This window comes from Microcebus murinus, chromosome 22 (assembly GCF_040939455.1).
Source record: "Microcebus murinus isolate Inina chromosome 22, M.murinus_Inina_mat1.0, whole genome shotgun sequence".
NCBI classification, from domain to species: domain Eukaryota; kingdom Metazoa; phylum Chordata; class Mammalia; order Primates; family Cheirogaleidae; genus Microcebus; species Microcebus murinus.
In genome coordinates this window covers 35,236,752-35,252,503 of record NC_134125.1, presented here as the reverse complement: position 1 = coordinate 35,252,503, position 15,752 = coordinate 35,236,752, and the positions used below count along the sequence as shown (strand labels likewise).

The 15,752-nt window shown below is 63.5% G+C and overlaps 4 non-coding genes across 4 annotated transcripts; all 4 read left to right on the top strand.

Moving 5' to 3' along the window:
• Positions 1-1,185: 1,185 nt before the first annotated feature.
• Positions 1,186-1,304, top strand: LOC142863804 (5S ribosomal RNA). The gene has a single exon (XR_012914442.1). It is a non-coding gene; the product is annotated as a 5S ribosomal RNA (ribosomal RNA).
• A 3,610-nt stretch (positions 1,305-4,914) lies between these two features.
• LOC142863793 (5S ribosomal RNA) lies at positions 4,915-5,033 on the top strand. Its single transcript, XR_012914433.1, has one exon. It is a non-coding gene; the product is annotated as a 5S ribosomal RNA (ribosomal RNA).
• Positions 5,034-8,644: 3,611 nt separating this feature from the next.
• LOC142863782 (5S ribosomal RNA) lies at positions 8,645-8,763 on the top strand. The gene has a single exon (XR_012914423.1). It is a non-coding gene; the product is annotated as a 5S ribosomal RNA (ribosomal RNA).
• A 3,610-nt stretch (positions 8,764-12,373) lies between these two features.
• Positions 12,374-12,492, top strand: LOC142863771 (5S ribosomal RNA). The gene has a single exon (XR_012914412.1). It is a non-coding gene; the product is annotated as a 5S ribosomal RNA (ribosomal RNA).
• Positions 12,493-15,752: the final 3,260 nt, after the last annotated feature.

The following is a 15,752-nucleotide window of genomic DNA, read 5'->3' as shown; positions in this document are numbered from 1 at the left end:
ACTCCCTGGCTTCTCCTTGGTTTAACATCTGGAGCTGCTTGTGAATTGTGCCGCCACACACACCCGAGTGCAGGTGTCTTCCGCACAGACTGCGGGCCTCGCTCTTCTGAATGCCGCTAGCTCGCCACCCACCCACGGGTGAACCTGGTCAGGGTACTTTCTCTCAGGGGCAGACTCTGATCCGGGCGGGCTACCGGTGTCTCTGTTTGCTCGTTTCTTTCTTCCATTTCGGGAAAGTCTTCCTTGCTGGGTGTGGAAATCTCCTATGCCTTCCCTCGCCTATTCTGTCAGCTTTAAAATTCTCTTTCAGTTGCCACCCTCACAGATGGTTTAGGAAACTCTTTCCGGTGCACTCATTAGTGAAATGACCTCAATGAAGCTGGAATCCAATATCTAATCGCCGATTTTTAGGGAGTCCACACGCCAGGGTGGTCGGGGTCCAATGCAGCCCCGGCCAGGCCCAGGCCCCTTGGACTGGGCCACAGGAGGACACAGAGGAGGGTCCCGGCCCCCACGGTAGCGGTGCCCGCAGGTCTCCAAGGGCTTGGGCGTTTTCCAGAGGGAGGAGATGGAGGGGATTGATTTCTTCAGAGCCCCCCAAAGCACCCCACCCCACCCCACCACACCCATGGGACACATCCCGAGAGACGCCCCTACACTCGCTCCCCTCCCCCATGCGCTGTGCCCCAGCCCTGACCCGGGGGAATAGGCGGCAGCCCACGCACAGGGCGGGGGGCGCAGCTGAAAGGGGTTGTGGGGGAGGGCGGCCCCTGGCTGGGGTCAAAGGGCAAGCGCCCCGCGCGTGCGCAGTCAGTGGCCGCCTCGGAGGCGGTGGCGGCTGCGGCGGCGACGGGCTGGGGGTGGGCAGCGGGTAGGTGAAGGAGGCCAGGCCAGGAGAGGATGGGGGCTGGAAGGTCTCCACCTTGGCGAGTACAGCCGTGGAGGAGCATCTTGTGTGAGTGTGAGTGAGTGTGAGTGTGTGTGTGTGTATAGAGAGACAGCCCCCCACCCTGGCCCGCCCCGCCCGTCACCCCCGTCCCTGGGAGCCCGCCGGACCCGGCTGGCTGGCGAACTCAACAGGCCCGACCCGACCCGACCCGGCGGCGCGGGGCCTGGGGCGGGAGGAGGCGGCGGGGAAGCGCAGAGAGGCTCGGCTTCTTGAGCGGGGCAGGGGCGCCCTCCGCCGTCTAGGGCCACACCACCCTGAACGCCCCCGATCTCCTCTGGTCTCGGAAGCTAAGCAGGGTCGGGCCTGGTTGGTACTTGGATGGGAGACCGCCTGGGAATACCGGGTGCCGTAGGCTTTTTTTTTTTTTTTTTGCCTCTTGTTCTGTCCCCTTTCTGGGAGCGCGGAGGCGGTCCGGGGGATCACCCCCACCCTCAGCGCCCGTCGCGGTGCCTGGCGCCCCAGCCCGCACCGTGGGGCCTCCTCTTGTCCCGAGCCGTGACACCGCCGCCACGCGGCAGCATGCGTGGCATCTGGACTGTCAGGTGTCAGACCAAAGGTCTGGTCTGTGGGAACCGACACGCTGGAGGAAACCTTGAGAGGCCGAGAGGGGAGGGAGTTCCAGGAGAATTCCAGGACGTCATTTTGAGCGAGTATGTGACCAGAACTCTCGTCCCGTTGCTTTTGGGGTTCTACACGTAGGAATCTTCGGTGGTGGCACTGGATGTTGGGGGATCCGGAGTCACACGCAGACCTGCTCCACAGGCCTCATTTTACTTTTCTTTTCGGATTCATTTTCTGAAAAGGTGTCTCTTATCTCTATGATTACATTTTCTTTTCTCTCTCTTTCCGAGCAGATCATGGGAGTCCACGTATTGAGGTGACATGTATTGCCCGTGCCCCCCTCCTCCCTGTTTTCTGATTTCATTTATTTCTCATTTTCTCCCAGCGTATGGTGGGGGTACCAATGTTAAGGTCAGCTGCATCGCCCTGTCCCAGCCTCCCCCCTCGGGTCAGAGCTTCAAGTGCGCCCATGCCCCGGTTGGTGCGCACCCACCCCATTCCTAATGGATGTGCACGCCCATCCCCTCCCCCCGCCCGCCCGACACCCACCCGATGAAGGCGATTCCTCTGTGTCCACTTAGGTGTCCATCGGTCCCTACCAATCTGCTGGCGAGCGCGCGCACGTGGCGCTCTTGTGTCCGTTCTTGGGACACTTGGCTTACTGGAACGGGTTCCAGCTCTGGCCGGGAGAACACGAGAGGTGCCCTCTCACCACTGCTCCTCATAGCCAAATAGCACTCCGTGGTGTCCACGCGCCACATTTTATTAGTGCACTCCTGGATGGATGGGCACTCGGGTCGCTTCCACATCTTTGCGATTGTGAATTGTGCCCTAACTGTAACCCTAACCCTTACCCAGCCCGTCTCCTGTGCCCCTGCCTGACGCACTCCCCCCCCCCCCCGGCCAGGCCCGTCACTGTCCTGGGCCCCTGCCTGACCGGCTCCTTCCCGTCCGGCCTGTCACCATCCTCTGCCCCTGCCTGACACCCTCCTCCCCGCCCGGGCCATCACTTCAACCCCTGCCTGACTCGCTCCTCCCCATCTGGCCCGTCACCGTCCTCAGCCCCTGCCTGAACGGCTCCTTCCTACCCGGCCCGGCCCGTCCTCGGCCCCTGCCTGACATGCTCCTCCTTGCCCGTCACCGTCCTCGGCCCCTGCATGACCGGCTCCCCCGTCCCCTGGGCCTTCCAAGGGCTTGGTGTGGACGCTGCTTCCAGGAAGCCCTCCAGGAACCCGGCAGCAGGGTGGCCGCAGCAGTCTCGAGCAGCCGTCACTAAGTTGCGTGCGGGGGACGTGCCCCCGCTGTGCTGTGGGGGCCCAGCCTGGTGTCTTCCCTGAGGCCCTGCGGCTGCCGCTCCCCGCAAGGGGAGAGCCGCGGAGGTGGGGACCGCCTCCTCATGGGGACGTACACCCAGCTCTCCACGTCGGATTCCGCGGGCTCTCTGTCCTGCCCGAAGGCCCAGCTGGCCTGCGGGTCCTTAGAGTGGCAAAAACATCCGAAAACTGAGATTGAGGGTCCGGTGGGTGTCTGCCCTTTTGTGCTGGGTACCCCAGGGAGGCCCGGGGGCTGGCTGGACAACGTGGTCTGCTGGGCGGGGGGTTTGGATGAGCAACTGATGCCCTTTGCACTTTGGGTAGCAAGAGTCTGAGGTGTCTCTGAGCCCTGAGCCATGTCGGGCGGGGGTGGGGGGTGGGGGGGGAGGAGGAGGAGGAGGAGGAGGTGGGAAGGGCCGGGGCCTGCAGTCCTGTTCCCGGGGTGGCACGGCAAGTGGCTTCTTCCACAGGCTGCTTGGCCTGGGCTCCCTGCACCTGGGCCTTTGGAGGACTGGCCCTGTGCTTGCCAACACTTGCTGCAGGGACCCAGAGCTGGGAGGTTGCATCTCTCAGCCCTGGGTCGGGCAGAGCCCCAGCGGGCCATGCCCACAACCTCTCTCAGCACGGGTCCCCCAGAAGGCTCCTTTGGGACCAGGATTCTCTTGCGGTGACTCTTTAAGGTCTGGCCCCTGGATGGAGGGGCACCAGGAGTAGAGGAGCAGGAAGGGGAAGGGGGTGGCCATGCGAGGGGACACTTTGAGGCCAAGTCCCAGCTTCAGCCTGATCCTCCTGGGAACCCCGGGGTGTACATCACACCTCCTGGTTGTCCCGCTCTGAGACAAGGAGCCGGGCTTCGCATTCCCACAGCAGCCGGTCGTGGGCTGAGGACACCTGGGGCGTTGGGAACTCCCTGGCTTCTCCTTGGTTTAACATCTGGAGCTGCTTGTGAATTGTGCCGCCACACACACCCGAGTGCAGGTGTCTTCCGCACAGACTGCGGGCCTCGCTCTTCTGAATGCCGCTAGCTCGCCACCCACCCACGGGTGAACCTGGTCAGGGTACTTTCTCTCAGGGGCAGACTCTGATCCGGGCGGGCTACCGGTGTCTCTGTTTGCTCGTTTCTTTCTTCCATTTCGGGAAAGTCTTCCTTGCTGGGTGTGGAAATCTCCTATGCCTTCCCTCGCCTATTCTGTCAGCTTTAAAATTCTCTTTCAGTTGCCACCCTCACAGATGGTTTAGGAAACTCTTTCCGGTGCACTCATTAGTGAAATGACCTCAATGAAGCTGGAATCCAATATCTAATCGCCGATTTTTAGGGAGTCCACACGCCAGGGTGGTCGGGGTCCAATGCAGCCCCGGCCAGGCCCAGGCCCCTTGGACTGGGCCACAGGAGGACACAGAGGAGGGTCCCGGCCCCCACGGTAGCGGTGCCCGCAGGTCTCCAAGGGCTTGGGCGTTTTCCAGAGGGAGGAGATGGAGGGGATTGATTTCTTCAGAGCCCCCCAAAGCACCCCACCCCACCCCACCACACCCATGGGACACATCCCGAGAGACGCCCCTACACTCGCTCCCCTCCCCCATGCGCTGTGCCCCAGCCCTGACCCGGGGGAATAGGCGGCAGCCCACGCACAGGGCGGGGGGGCGCAGCTGAAAGGGGTTGTGGGGGAGGGCGGCCCCTGGCTGGGGTCAAAGGGCAAGCGCCCCGCGCGTGCGCAGTCAGTGGCCGCCTCGGAGGCGGCGGCGGCTGCGGCGGCGACGGGCTGGGGGTGGGCAGCGGGTAGGTGAAGGAGGCCAGGCCAGGAGAGGATGGGGGCTGGAAGGTCTCCACCTTGGCGAGTACAGCCGTGGAGGAGCATCTTGTGTGAGTGTGAGTGAGTGTGAGTGTGTGTGTGTGTATAGAGAGACAGCCCCCCACCCCGCCCCGCCCCGCCCGTCACCCCCGTCCCTGGGAGCCCGCCGGACCCGGCTGGCTGGCGAACTCAACAGGCCCGACCCGACCCGACCCGGCGGCGCGGGGCCTGGGGCGGGAGGAGGCGGCGGGGAAGCGCAGAGAGGCTCGGCTTCTTGAGCGGGGCAGGGGCGCCCTCCGCCGTCTAGGGCCACACCACCCTGAACGCCCCCGATCTCCTCTGGTCTCGGAAGCTAAGCAGGGTCGGGCCTGGTTGGTACTTGGATGGGAGACCGCCTGGGAATACCGGGTGCCGTAGGCTTTTTTTTTTTTTTTTTTTGCCTCTTGTTCTGTCCCCTTTCTGGGAGCGCGGCGGCGGTCCGGGGGATCACCCCCACCCTCAGCGCCCGTCGCGGTGCCTGGCGCCCCAGCCCGCACCGTGGGGCCTCCTCTTGTCCCGAGCCGTGACACCGCCGCCACGCGGCAGCATGCGTGGCATCTGGACTGTCAGGTGTCAGACCAAAGGTCTGGTCTGTGGGAACCGACACGCTGGAGGAAACCTTGAGAGGCCGAGAGGGGAGGGAGTTCCAGGAGAATTCCAGGACGTCATTTTGAGCGAGTATGTGACCAGAACTCTCGTCCCGTTGCTTTTGGGGTTCTACACGTAGGAATCTTCGGTGGTGGCACTGGATGTTGGGGGATCCGGAGTCACACGCAGACCTGCTCCACAGGCCTCATTTTACTTTTCTTTTCGGATTCATTTTCTGAAAAGGTGTCTCTTATCTCTATGATTACATTTTCTTTTCTCTCTCTTTCCGAGCAGATCATGGGAGTCCACGTATTGAGGTGACATGTATTGCCCGTGCCCCCCTCCTCCCCGTTTTCTGATTTCATTTATTTCTCATTTTCTCCCAGCGTATGGTGGGGGTACCAATGTTAAGGTCAGCTGCATCGCCCTGTCCCAGCCTCCCCCCTCGGGTCAGAGCTTCAAGTGCGCCCATGCCCCGGTTGGTGCGCACCCACCCCATTCCTAATGGATGTGCACGCCCATCCCCTCCCCCCGCCCGCCCGACACCCACCCGATGAAGGCGATTCCTCTGTGTCCACTTAGGTGTCCATCGGTCCCTACCAATCTGCTGGCGAGCGCGCGCACGTGGCGCTCTTGTGTCCGTTCTTGGGACACTTGGCTTACTGGAACGGGTTCCAGCTCTGGCCGGGAGAACACGAGAGGTGCCCTCTCACCACTGCTCCTCATAGCCAAATAGCACTCCGTGGTGTCCACGCGCCACATTTTATTAGTGCACTCCTGGATGGATGGGCACTCGGGTCGCTTCCACATCTTTGCGATTGTGAATTGTGCCCTAACTGTAACCCTAACCCTTACCCAGCCCGTCTCCTGTGCCCCTGCCTGACGCACTCCCCCCCCCCCCCAGCCAGGCCCGTCACTGTCCTGGGCCCCTGCCTGACCGGCTCCTTCCCGTCCGGCCTGTCACCATCCTCTGCCCCTGCCTGACACCCTCCTCCCCGCCCGGGCCATCACTTCAACCCCTGCCTGACTCGCTCCTCCCCATCTGGCCCGTCACCGTCCTCAGCCCCTGCCTGAACGGCTCCTTCCTACCCGGCCCGGCCCGTCCTCGGCCCCTGCCTGACATGCTCCTCCTTGCCCGTCACCGTCCTCGGCCCCTGCATGACCGGCTCCCCCGTCCCCTGGGCCTTCCAAGGGCTTGGTGTGGACGCTGCTTCCAGGAAGCCCTCCAGGAACCCGGCAGCAGGGTGGCCGCAGCAGTCTCGAGCAGCCGTCACTAAGTTGCGTGCGGGGGACGTGCCCCCGCTGTGCTGTGGGGGCCCAGCCTGGTGTCTTCCCTGAGGCCCTGCGGCTGCCGCTCCCCGCAAGGGGAGAGCCGCGGAGGTGGGGACCGCCTCCTCATGGGGACGTACACCCAGCTCTCCACGTCGGATTCCGCGGGCTCTCTGTCCTGCCCGAAGGCCCAGCTGGCCTGCGGGTCCTTAGAGTGGCAAAAACATCCGAAAACTGAGATTGAGGGTCCGGTGGGTGTCTGCCCTTTTGTGCTGGGTACCCCAGGGAGGCCCGGGGGCTGGCTGGACAACGTGGTCTGCTGGGCGGGGGGTTTGGATGAGCAACTGATGCCCTTTGCACTTTGGGTAGCAAGAGTCTGAGGTGTCTCTGAGCCCTGAGCCATGTCGGGCGGGGGTGGGGGGTGGGGGGGGAGGAGGAGGAGGAGGAGGAGGTGGGAAGGGCCGGGGCCTGCAGTCCTGTTCCCGGGGTGGCACGGCAAGTGGCTTCTTCCACAGGCTGCTTGGCCTGGGCTCCCTGCACCTGGGCCTTTGGAGGACTGGCCCTGTGCTTGCCAACACTTGCTGCAGGGACCCAGAGCTGGGAGGTTGCATCTCTCAGCCCTGGGTCGGGCAGAGCCCCAGCGGGCCATGCCCACAACCTCTCTCAGCACGGGTCCCCCAGAAGGCTCCTTTGGGACCAGGATTCTCTTGCGGTGACTCTTTAAGGTCTGGCCCCTGGATGGAGGGGCACCAGGAGTAGAGGAGCAGGAAGGGGAAGGGGGTGGCCATGCGAGGGGACACTTTGAGGCCAAGTCCCAGCTTCAGCCTGATCCTCCTGGGAACCCCGGGGTGTACATCACACCTCCTGGTTGTCCCGCTCTGAGACAAGGAGCCGGGCTTCGCATTCCCACAGCAGCCGGTCGTGGGCTGAGGACACCTGGGGCGTTGGGAACTCCCTGGCTTCTCCTTGGTTTAACATCTGGAGCTGCTTGTGAATTGTGCCGCCACACACACCCGAGTGCAGGTGTCTTCCGCACAGACTGCGGGCCTCGCTCTTCTGAATGCCGCTAGCTCGCCACCCACCCACGGGTGAACCTGGTCAGGGTACTTTCTCTCAGGGGCAGACTCTGATCCGGGCGGGCTACCGGTGTCTCTGTTTGCTCGTTTCTTTCTTCCATTTCGGGAAAGTCTTCCTTGCTGGGTGTGGAAATCTCCTATGCCTTCCCTCGCCTATTCTGTCAGCTTTAAAATTCTCTTTCAGTTGCCACCCTCACAGATGGTTTAGGAAACTCTTTCCGGTGCACTCATTAGTGAAATGACCTCAATGAAGCTGGAATCCAATATCTAATCGCCGATTTTTAGGGAGTCCACACGCCAGGGTGGTCGGGGTCCAATGCAGCCCCGGCCAGGCCCAGGCCCCTTGGACTGGGCCACAGGAGGACACAGAGGAGGGTCCCGGCCCCCACGGTAGCGGTGCCCGCAGGTCTCCAAGGGCTTGGGCGTTTTCCAGAGGGAGGAGATGGAGGGGATTGATTTCTTCAGAGCCCCCCAAAGCACCCCACCCCACCCCACCACACCCATGGGACACATCCCGAGAGACGCCCCTACACTCGCTCCCCTCCCCCATGCGCTGTGCCCCAGCCCTGACCCGGGGGAATAGGCGGCAGCCCACGCACAGGGCGGGGGGCGCAGCTGAAAGGGGTTGTGGGGGAGGGCGGCCCCTGGCTGGGGTCAAAGGGCAAGCGCCCCGCGCGTGCGCAGTCAGTGGCCGCCTCGGAGGCGGTGGCGGCTGCGGCGGCGACGGGCTGGGGGTGGGCAGCGGGTAGGTGAAGGAGGCCAGGCCAGGAGAGGATGGGGGCTGGAAGGTCTCCACCTTGGCGAGTACAGCCGTGGAGGAGCATCTTGTGTGAGTGTGAGTGAGTGTGAGTGTGTGTGTGTGTATAGAGAGACAGCCCCCCACCCTGGCCCGCCCCGCCCGTCACCCCCGTCCCTGGGAGCCCGCCGGACCCGGCTGGCTGGCGAACTCAACAGGCCCGACCCGACCCGACCCGGCGGCGCGGGGCCTGGGGCGGGAGGAGGCGGCGGGGAAGCGCAGAGAGGCTCGGCTTCTTGAGCGGGGCAGGGGCGCCCTCCGCCGTCTAGGGCCACACCACCCTGAACGCCCCCGATCTCCTCTGGTCTCGGAAGCTAAGCAGGGTCGGGCCTGGTTGGTACTTGGATGGGAGACCGCCTGGGAATACCGGGTGCCGTAGGCTTTTTTTTTTTTTTTTTGCCTCTTGTTCTGTCCCCTTTCTGGGAGCGCGGAGGCGGTCCGGGGGATCACCCCCACCCTCAGCGCCCGTCGCGGTGCCTGGCGCCCCAGCCCGCACCGTGGGGCCTCCTCTTGTCCCGAGCCGTGACACCGCCGCCACGCGGCAGCATGCGTGGCATCTGGACTGTCAGGTGTCAGACCAAAGGTCTGGTCTGTGGGAACCGACACGCTGGAGGAAACCTTGAGAGGCCGAGAGGGGAGGGAGTTCCAGGAGAATTCCAGGACGTCATTTTGAGCGAGTATGTGACCAGAACTCTCGTCCCGTTGCTTTTGGGGTTCTACACGTAGGAATCTTCGGTGGTGGCACTGGATGTTGGGGGATCCGGAGTCACACGCAGACCTGCTCCACAGGCCTCATTTTACTTTTCTTTTCGGATTCATTTTCTGAAAAGGTGTCTCTTATCTCTATGATTACATTTTCTTTTCTCTCTCTTTCCGAGCAGATCATGGGAGTCCACGTATTGAGGTGACATGTATTGCCCGTGCCCCCCTCCTCCCCGTTTTCTGATTTCATTTATTTCTCATTTTCTCCCAGCGTATGGTGGGGGTACCAATGTTAAGGTCAGCTGCATCGCCCTGTCCCAGCCTCCCCCCTCGGGTCAGAGCTTCAAGTGCGCCCATGCCCCGGTTGGTGCGCACCCACCCCATTCCTAATGGATGTGCACGCCCATCCCCTCCCCCCGCCCGCCCGACACCCACCCGATGAAGGCGATTCCTCTGTGTCCACTTAGGTGTCCATCGGTCCCTACCAATCTGCTGGCGAGCGCGTGCACGTGGCGCTCTTGTGTCCGTTCTTGGGACACTTGGCTTACTGGAACGGGTTCCAGCTCTGGCCGGGAGAACACGAGAGGTGCCCTCTCACCACTGCTCCTCATAGCCAAATAGCACTCCGTGGTGTCCACGCGCCACATTTTATTAGTGCACTCCTGGATGGATGGGCACTCGGGTCGCTTCCACATCTTTGCGATTGTGAATTGTGCCCTAACTGTAACCCTAACCCTTACCCAGCCCGTCTCCTGTGCCCCTGCCTGACGCACTCCCCCCCCCCCCCCGGCCAGGCCCGTCACTGTCCTGGGCCCCTGCCTGACCGGCTCCTTCCCGTCCGGCCTGTCACCATCCTCTGCCCCTGCCTGACACCCTCCTCCCCGCCCGGGCCATCACTTCAACCCCTGCCTGACTCGCTCCTCCCCATCTGGCCCGTCACCGTCCTCAGCCCCTGCCTGAACGGCTCCTTCCTACCCGGCCCGGCCCGTCCTCGGCCCCTGCCTGACATGCTCCTCCTTGCCCGTCACCGTCCTCGGCCCCTGCATGACCGGCTCCCCCGTCCCCTGGGCCTTCCAAGGGCTTGGTGTGGACGCTGCTTCCAGGAAGCCCTCCAGGAACCCGGCAGCAGGGTGGCCGCAGCAGTCTCGAGCAGCCGTCACTAAGTTGCGTGCGGGGGACGTGCCCCCGCTGTGCTGTGGGGGCCCAGCCTGGTGTCTTCCCTGAGGCCCTGCGGCTGCCGCTCCCCGCAAGGGGAGAGCCGCGGAGGTGGGGACCGCCTCCTCATGGGGACGTACACCCAGCTCTCCACGTCGGATTCCGCGGGCTCTCTGTCCTGCCCGAAGGCCCAGCTGGCCTGCGGGTCCTTAGAGTGGCAAAAACATCCGAAAACTGAGATTGAGGGTCCGGTGGGTGTCTGCCCTTTTGTGCTGGGTACCCCAGGGAGGCCCGGGGGCTGGCTGGACAACGTGGTCTGCTGGGCGGGGGGTTTGGATGAGCAACTGATGCCCTTTGCACTTTGGGTAGCAAGAGTCTGAGGTGTCTCTGAGCCCTGAGCCATGTCGGGCGGGGGTGGGGGGTGGGGGGGGAGGAGGAGGAGGAGGAGGAGGTGGGAAGGGCCGGGGCCTGCAGTCCTGTTCCCGGGGTGGCACGGCAAGTGGCTTCTTCCACAGGCTGCTTGGCCTGGGCTCCCTGCACCTGGGCCTTTGGAGGACTGGCCCTGTGCTTGCCAACACTTGCTGCAGGGACCCAGAGCTGGGAGGTTGCATCTCTCAGCCCTGGGTCGGGCAGAGCCCCAGCGGGCCATGCCCACAACCTCTCTCAGCACGGGTCCCCCAGAAGGCTCCTTTGGGACCAGGATTCTCTTGCGGTGACTCTTTAAGGTCTGGCCCCTGGATGGAGGGGCACCAGGAGTAGAGGAGCAGGAAGGGGAAGGGGGTGGCCATGCGAGGGGACACTTTGAGGCCAAGTCCCAGCTTCAGCCTGATCCTCCTGGGAACCCCGGGGTGTACATCACACCTCCTGGTTGTCCCGCTCTGAGACAAGGAGCCGGGCTTCGCATTCCCACAGCAGCCGGTCGTGGGCTGAGGACACCTGGGGCGTTGGGAACTCCCTGGCTTCTCCTTGGTTTAACATCTGGAGCTGCTTGTGAATTGTGCCGCCACACACACCCGAGTGCAGGTGTCTTCCGCACAGACTGCGGGCCTCGCTCTTCTGAATGCCGCTAGCTCGCCACCCACCCACGGGTGAACCTGGTCAGGGTACTTTCTCTCAGGGGCAGACTCTGATCCGGGCGGGCTACCGGTGTCTCTGTTTGCTCGTTTCTTTCTTCCATTTCGGGAAAGTCTTCCTTGCTGGGTGTGGAAATCTCCTATGCCTTCCCTCGCCTATTCTGTCAGCTTTAAAATTCTCTTTCAGTTGCCACCCTCACAGATGGTTTAGGAAACTCTTTCCGGTGCACTCATTAGTGAAATGACCTCAATGAAGCTGGAATCCAATATCTAATCGCCGATTTTTAGGGAGTCCACACGCCAGGGTGGTCGGGGTCCAATGCAGCCCCGGCCAGGCCCAGGCCCCTTGGACTGGGCCACAGGAGGACACAGAGGAGGGTCCCGGCCCCCACGGTAGCGGTGCCCGCAGGTCTCCAAGGGCTTGGGCGTTTTCCAGAGGGAGGAGATGGAGGGGATTGATTTCTTCAGAGCCCCCCAAAGCACCCCACCCCACCCCACCACACCCATGGGACACATCCCGAGAGACGCCCCTACACTCGCTCCCCTCCCCCATGCGCTGTGCCCCAGCCCTGACCCGGGGGAATAGGCGGCAGCCCACGCACAGGGCGGGGGGCGCAGCTGAAAGGGGTTGTGGGGGAGGGCGGCCCCTGGCTGGGGTCAAAGGGCAAGCGCCCCGCGCGTGCGCAGTCAGTGGCCGCCTCGGAGGCGGTGGCGGCTGCGGCGGCGACGGGCTGGGGGTGGGCAGCGGGTAGGTGAAGGAGGCCAGGCCAGGAGAGGATGGGGGCTGGAAGGTCTCCACCTTGGCGAGTACAGCCGTGGAGGAGCATCTTGTGTGAGTGTGAGTGAGTGTGAGTGTGTGTGTGTGTATAGAGAGACAGCCCCCCACCCTGGCCCGCCCCGCCCGTCACCCCCGTCCCTGGGAGCCCGCCGGACCCGGCTGGCTGGCGAACTCAACAGGCCCGACCCGACCCGACCCGGCGGCGCGGGGCCTGGGGCGGGAGGAGGCGGCGGGGAAGCGCAGAGAGGCTCGGCTTCTTGAGCGGGGCAGGGGCGCCCTCCGCCGTCTAGGGCCACACCACCCTGAACGCCCCCGATCTCCTCTGGTCTCGGAAGCTAAGCAGGGTCGGGCCTGGTTGGTACTTGGATGGGAGACCGCCTGGGAATACCGGGTGCCGTAGGCTTTTTTTTTTTTTTTTTGCCTCTTGTTCTGTCCCCTTTCTGGGAGCGCGGAGGCGGTCCGGGGGATCACCCCCACCCTCAGCGCCCGTCGCGGTGCCTGGCGCCCCAGCCCGCACCGTGGGGCCTCCTCTTGTCCCGAGCCGTGACACCGCCGCCACGCGGCAGCATGCGTGGCATCTGGACTGTCAGGTGTCAGACCAAAGGTCTGGTCTGTGGGAACCGACACGCTGGAGGAAACCTTGAGAGGCCGAGAGGGGAGGGAGTTCCAGGAGAATTCCAGGACGTCATTTTGAGCGAGTATGTGACCAGAACTCTCGTCCCGTTGCTTTTGGGGTTCTACACGTAGGAATCTTCGGTGGTGGCACTGGATGTTGGGGGATCCGGAGTCACACGCAGACCTGCTCCACAGGCCTCATTTTACTTTTCTTTTCGGATTCATTTTCTGAAAAGGTGTCTCTTATCTCTATGATTACATTTTCTTTTCTCTCTCTTTCCGAGCAGATCATGGGAGTCCACGTATTGAGGTGACATGTATTGCCCGTGCCCCCCTCCTCCCTGTTTTCTGATTTCATTTATTTCTCATTTTCTCCCAGCGTATGGTGGGGGTACCAATGTTAAGGTCAGCTGCATCGCCCTGTCCCAGCCTCCCCCCTCGGGTCAGAGCTTCAAGTGCGCCCATGCCCCGGTTGGTGCGCACCCACCCCATTCCTAATGGATGTGCACGCCCATCCCCTCCCCCCGCCCGCCCGACACCCACCCGATGAAGGCGATTCCTCTGTGTCCACTTAGGTGTCCATCGGTCCCTACCAATCTGCTGGCGAGCGCGCGCACGTGGCGCTCTTGTGTCCGTTCTTGGGACACTTGGCTTACTGGAACGGGTTCCAGCTCTGGCCGGGAGAACACGAGAGGTGCCCTCTCACCACTGCTCCTCATAGCCAAATAGCACTCCGTGGTGTCCACGCGCCACATTTTATTAGTGCACTCCTGGATGGATGGGCACTCGGGTCGCTTCCACATCTTTGCGATTGTGAATTGTGCCCTAACTGTAACCCTAACCCTTACCCAGCCCGTCTCCTGTGCCCCTGCCTGACGCACTCCCCCCCCCCCCCCCGGCCAGGCCCGTCACTGTCCTGGGCCCCTGCCTGACCGGCTCCTTCCCGTCCGGCCTGTCACCATCCTCTGCCCCTGCCTGACACCCTCCTCCCCGCCCGGGCCATCACTTCAACCCCTGCCTGACTCGCTCCTCCCCATCTGGCCCGTCACCGTCCTCAGCCCCTGCCTGAACGGCTCCTTCCTACCCGGCCCGGCCCGTCCTCGGCCCCTGCCTGACATGCTCCTCCTTGCCCGTCACCGTCCTCGGCCCCTGCATGACCGGCTCCCCCGTCCCCTGGGCCTTCCAAGGGCTTGGTGTGGACGCTGCTTCCAGGAAGCCCTCCAGGAACCCGGCAGCAGGGTGGCCGCAGCAGTCTCGAGCAGCCGTCACTAAGTTGCGTGCGGGGGACGTGCCCCCGCTGTGCTGTGGGGGCCCAGCCTGGTGTCTTCCCTGAGGCCCTGCGGCTGCCGCTCCCCGCAAGGGGAGAGCCGCGGAGGTGGGGACCGCCTCCTCATGGGGACGTACACCCAGCTCTCCACGTCGGATTCCGCGGGCTCTCTGTCCTGCCCGAAGGCCCAGCTGGCCTGCGGGTCCTTAGAGTGGCAAAAACATCCGAAAACTGAGATTGAGGGTCCGGTGGGTGTCTGCCCTTTTGTGCTGGGTACCCCAGGGAGGCCCGGGGGCTGGCTGGACAACGTGGTCTGCTGGGCGGGGGGTTTGGATGAGCAACTGATGCCCTTTGCACTTTGGGTAGCAAGAGTCTGAGGTGTCTCTGAGCCCTGAGCCATGTCGGGCGGGGGTGGGGGGTGGGGGGGGAGGAGGAGGAGGAGGAGGAGGTGGGAAGGGCCGGGGCCTGCAGTCCTGTTCCCGGGGTGGCACGGCAAGTGGCTTCTTCCACAGGCTGCTTGGCCTGGGCTCCCTGCACCTGGGCCTTTGGAGGACTGGCCCTGTGCTTGCCAACACTTGCTGCAGGGACCCAGAGCTGGGAGGTTGCATCTCTCAGCCCTGGGTCGGGCAGAGCCCCAGCGGGCCATGCCCACAACCTCTCTCAGCACGGGTCCCCCAGAAGGCTCCTTTGGGACCAGGATTCTCTTGCGGTGACTCTTTAAGGTCTGGCCCCTGGATGGAGGGGCACCAGGAGTAGAGGAGCAGGAAGGGGAAGGGGGTGGCCATGCGAGGGGACACTTTGAGGCCAAGTCCCAGCTTCAGCCTGATCCTCCTGGGAACCCCGGGGTGTACATCACACCTCCTGGTTGTCCCGCTCTGAGACAAGGAGCCGGGCTTCGCATTCCCACAGCAGCCGGTCGTGGGCTGAGGACACCTGGGGCGTTGGGAACTCCCTGGCTTCTCCTTGGTTTAACATCTGGAGCTGCTTGTGAATTGTGCCGCCACACACACCCGAGTGCAGGTGTCTTCCGCACAGACTGCGGGCCTCGCTCTTCTGAATGCCGCTAGCTCGCCACCCACCCACGGGTGAACCTGGTCAGGGTACTTTCTCTCAGGGGCAGACTCTGATCCGGGCGGGCTACCGGTGTCTCTGTTTGCTCGTTTCTTTCTTCCATTTCGGGAAAGTCTTCCTTGCTGGGTGTGGAAATCTCCTATGCCTTCCCTCGCCTATTCTGTCAGCTTTAAAATTCTCTTTCAGTTGCCACCCTCACAGATGGTTTAGGAAACTCTTTCCGGTGCACTCATTAGTGAAATGACCTCAATGAAGCTGGAATCCAATATCTAATCGCCGATTTTTAGGGAGTCCACACGCCAGGGTGGTCGGGGTCCAATGCAGCCCCGGCCAGGCCCAGGCCCCTTGGACTGGGCCACAGGAGGACACAGAGGAGGGTCCCGGCCCCCACGGTAGCGGTGCCCGCAGGTCTCCAAGGGCTTGGGCGTTTTCCAGAGGGAGGAGATGGAGGGGATTGATTTCTTCAGAGCCCCCCAAAGCACCCCACCCCACCCCACCACACCCATGGGACACATCCCGAGAGACGCCCCTACACTCGCTCCCCTCCCCCATGCGCTGTGCCCCAGCCCTGACCCGGGGGAATAGGCGGCAGCCCACGCACAGGGCGGGGGGCGCAGCTGAAAGGGGTTGTGGGGGAGGGCGGCCCCTGGCTGGGGTCAAAGGGCAAGCGCCCCGCGCGTGCGCAGTCAGTGGCCGCCTCGGAGGCGGTG